The following is a 4,940-nucleotide window of genomic DNA, read 5'->3' on the forward strand; positions in this document are numbered from 1 at the left end:
CTACATGCAAGCACATGCACCAGTATGCACCACTTGAGTGAGCTTGGGTTCTGTGTTGGCTGCTGAATGGGAATTCCCTGGAAGCCTGTGACGCTGCACCATGGAGATATTTGGAGGCTCTCTCAGAAGGGCCCCAGTCTTTGAGAATGAAGACCTGGATCTGATTCCAAAATTTGCCACTGTATTACCTTGGGCAAGGGACGGGTTGCTGAACACCTCAGTGCCCGCAAAATGAGAATTGTAATACATACCTCAATCCTCAAAGGTTTGTTCTAAGAATTAGAAGTAACAGAGTAGCCTTCCTATCTCAATGCCTGGTTCAGAGCAGAGGCAGTTGCCCATATTTTTTTAAGACGGCAATCATTCCTGGCAATAATTATGCCGAGACAAAACCAATACACAAAAGTGGGACTTAGGCAAATAGGAGAGGGGACTCCAGAATGCCCTAAGCCTCCATCCCCTTGGTCTAGATTTCAGAGTACCTAGATAGGAGTTCTGGTAGCATAGTGCCTAAGGCACTTGAATGCTAACCAGAAGGCTGGTGGTTCAAACCCAGCAGCCACTCCTCGGAAGGAAGATGGGGCAATCTACTTCCGTAGTCATACCGCCTCGGAAACCTAAGGAAGGGTCACTATGAGTCAGGGCCGACACGACAGCACATAACAACAACAACATATGACTTCCAAGGCCTGGGTTGTGGGGACCAAAAAACAAAACAACAACAACAACAAAATCCACTGCCCTCGAGTCAATTCCGACTCATAGCCCTTATTGGGTTTCCAAGGCTGTAAATCTTTACAGAAGTAGATCACCTTATCTTCTTCCCATGGAGCAGCCAGTGAGTTTGAACCACTGACCTTCTGGTTAGCAGCCAAATGCTTTACCCAGTACGCCACCAGAGCTCCTCATAATCAGCTTATTTATCTACTTTTTTCCTTCCTTGGAATAAATTCCCAAGATTAGGGTCACCAGGACAAAGAGGATAAATGTTATTGAGCCTTTTTAAACCATGACAAGCTATGTATGAGTGTAGTTTTACTACAACCTCAAGCACTGGTTATCATTATTTTAAGGTTTTTTTTTTTTTTTTTTGTAACTACACATAAAATTAAGGAGACTTGGTGGAGCAGTGGTTAAGTGCTCAGCTGCTAACAAAAAGTTTAGTGGTTCAAACCCACCAGCCATTCTGCAGGAGAAATATGTGACAGTCTGCTTCCATAAAGATTTACAGCCTTGCAAACCCTATGAGGTGGTTCTACGCTGTCCTATAGGGTTGCTGAGTCGGAATTGACCCAACATCCCACAAAAACAGCAACATATAAAATTGTTTTAATTGGTTGTATTTGCTTTTCTGTGAATTATCTGTGGTTTTGCTCATTTATTAACATTTTCCTATTAATTCAGATGAGCTCTTTTATAAAATAACTCTATCAACCATATGTTTTGTCCTCAGCCTGGTTTGTCTTTATAATTTGATTTGATTGTGACATGGGTCTTTTCTTTGTGTTAAGCATTTTATATTATCTGTTCAGTTAACCTTTATTTTCTTATTCCTAAAATCATGCCCAAACATAAAAAGTCCTTCCCTAGAAGGAGAACACAGCTTTAAAATGTGACTCTTTGGAGGAAAATGTTCCATATCCTAAGAAATTGTGCAGTTCTTCTGGTGGGTTAGATGACATTGGCTCCTGCATGTCCCCAATCTCTCTGCCTCCACCTACCCCCCCCCCCAGGAAGGGAGGACCATTTAGTGTCACAGGTGCAGGCCTGGGCTCTGCAACCAGAAAGCTGGGTTTGAATCCTAGCTATGTTGCTTGAACAAGCTCCTTAATTCTCTAGGCCTCTAATTCCTCATCTGTAGAATGGAGATAATAATGGTACCCACTTCAGAAGGGAGCTGTTCCATTGTGGGGAATTGTAGTCAGTGTCATGAAACAAAATGTGAACGAACTGCTGTATGGAGAATGAATTTGCTCTGTCAACTTTCACACAAATCACAATAAAAAAAATTTTAAATAGTAATAATGGTACCCACTTCACAGCGTTGTTGAGAAGATCAAATGGTACTCTAAGTCCTTTTATCTAAATTGATCTCTTGGGGCCTGGGCCTCAGATCTGTGTCAGGTGAAGTTTGAGGGTGAGATGGAAACGGGTGTCCACCCAAGACCCACCCAGTTCAGCAGGGAGGCCAGCCCCCAGCACTCTTTGCCAGCGTATCACTCCGCTGCCTTCTGTTTGGTTTGATCTGAGATTAACAGACCACCTGGCCTGCTAAACCAGGAAGGTAAGTTCTTCCCATCTGCCCAGTTACTTGCCAGGAGACCAGCATTGTGTTCTTCCTTTTCACACACTGAGGGGGGACTCTAGGGCTGAGAACAGCCCTGCTTATTTTGGCATCAGGTCCCCACTGCCATGATTGTGGCCCTGTAATTCCACCCCCAGGCAGCTCAGACCGAAGAATTTTAATTGACCTGGAATTAGAAACTTTGTTAACAAGAGTGGCTAGAGGAAGGCCTGAGGGGGATTCAAAGGCTTGTGACTTTCCGGTGGGAGAGTCAAATCCAGAGAACCCCAGCCAGTGGGGGTAGGAGGTGGTGAGGTTGCCTAGCTGTGCCAGCCCTAAGAGAGAGACAAAGACTGGGCTAAGACCAGGAGGCTTGAGGACCCACTGTGGAAAACAATTATCCCCGTGTTCTTGTGGCCCAGGGCAGGACTCAAGTCCCTCAGCTGAAAATGAAATCTCACCCTCAGTCCTAACTCCCCCCTAACATACAGAAACATCCTGCAACTGAGCCCCGAATAATAGCTGGCCTTGAATTGAGTTTTGCAAACTGCACATTCGCTGTTTCAGTCAATCCAGTTGGAAGTCAAGGGAGACAAGCACATTGCTCCCATTTTACAGAGAAGACAATGAGAGGTAAAGAGGTGAATTGAATGATCTATCTGTAGTTGAGTTGTTTCTTCATCCAAGGATTATAACTCTTAGACAGACTAAAGCTTTCAAATCAGCCCCCAGTTCACACACAGTGGGATGAGACTGTTGTCGATCGCCAGTCCTTTCTTCCTACCCACTGCCATCGAGTTGATTCCAACTCATAGCGACACTTTAGGACAGAATATAATTGCCCCACAGGGTTTCCAAGGCTGTAAATCTTTATGGAAAGCAGACTGCCTCATCTTTCTCCCATGAAGCAGCTGGTGGGTTTGAACTGCTAACCTTTTGGTAAGCAGCCAGATGTTTTAAAAACTATGCCACTAGAGCTCACCTTCCTAGTCTGTCTTAATCTGGAGGGTCTGCTGAAACCTGATCAGCATCATTGCAGCACACCAACCTCCACTGGCAGACGGGTGGTGGCTGCCCATGAGGTGCATTGTCTGGGAATGGAACCTGGGTCACCCTCATGGAAGTGGAGAATTCTACCACTGAACCATCAGTACCCTCTAGCCTAAAGCAATGTTTCTCACTCTTTAGCCATCAGAATCCCCTGGAGGGCTTGTTAAAATACAGATACCTGGGCCCCAGCCCAGCATTCCAGAGTCCCTGAGTCCTTAGGTCTGGGATGAGGCCCTAAGAATGAGCAAGTTCTCAGTCAAGGCTGATGCTATGGGTCTGGGGCCCATACTTTGAGAATCACTTGCCCTAAAGCTTCTGCATCATACCTCTTCATCGTGTTAATAAAGAAATACTTCCTGCAGTTCTGGATGGACAGATATGGGTCTTTTCCAAAGAATCTGTTAATGGCAATATATCTGAAACAAGGCTAGAGCAGCAGTTTCCAGCTGCTGAGTATTTCACACCTAAAGAAGGAGATTGGACAAGAGAGGCTGGCGTGTCCCGGATTTGTGGCTTGAGCACATGGGGTTAATTCTGAATCCCTTCTGGGAAGTGCACGTGATGGGCAAGGAAGAAGGTGGAATTATTGCTTATGTACAGAACCATCAAGGTCTTGGCTGTGTTAAAGCCCAATCATTACTTCCAGGTAGTAATGTGTTTTAGGCAATGTCTTCTGCTTGTGCTCAGCAATGCATGAGTCTCAGAGCGGTGGCCAGAGAAATGGCGAATCGTCGTCTATTGAGCGAGTGATAATGGAATCCAGGAGGTGGAAATTGCAAGTCGAAAAGTAAAATCGATGCCCTGACTGTGAAATGACGGAATGCCTTGGTGAGGAACTGTGTGAAGATGCACCCCACCACCACCCTGCTCTGCTCCGACCTTTAAGATTCTCACAAGTTCATAAGTTCCTTGAGGGCAGGGACTATATTTTAATCATGGGTAATCATATCATGTCAAGGCGGAAATGGGCCTTAGAGAGCTTCCAGCCCTGGAATGGCAAATCGGTTTCATTTTGGTGCCAGCTACAAGCATTTAGTGAGGGCTGCCTGACAAGGGGCTAAAAAGTATTCTATGGTGTCTCTGGGCTCTGCAGGGAGCCAGCCAAATCAATTAGCGATGCTTACCACAGGCATGGGGGGAGGGCAGTGCTTCGCTCCCATTAGCCACCCCAGATCTAATCCAACCTGCTTCTCTGACAGAGGAAGAAGGAACAGTTTTGCAGCCCTGTTTGTGCCCCTAGCCACATCCCAGCACATCCCCTACCGTACCAAGGGGTCTGCACATAGTACTCAGGGATCCGTGAACTTGGGTAGGAAAGAAAAATCATCACCTCTTCATTTTCACTAAGCTGTAACTGCAATTGAGCATTTCCTTCCATTATGAACACAGGCAACAAACCTTAGAGGCATTAGCGGTACCTATGACTCCACCAGCTGAAGCCGCAGCTATCTTCAGAGTGCAAATCTCTCTAAAGCTCAAGCCCCCTTCTCAGGAGGACCACATTATGGAAGTTATTCAATCTGCCACAGAATCTTGTTATTTAATGCATTCACAGAGAAGCACATATATAACTACATTCCAAAAATGTTGAATATTTGGATACGTG

Source organism: Orycteropus afer, unplaced genomic scaffold (genome assembly GCF_000298275.1).
Source record: "Orycteropus afer afer isolate SDZICR_OR568_19922 unplaced genomic scaffold, OryAfe1.0 scaffold00341, whole genome shotgun sequence".
Classification (NCBI taxonomy): Eukaryota; Metazoa; Chordata; class Mammalia; order Tubulidentata; family Orycteropodidae; genus Orycteropus; species Orycteropus afer.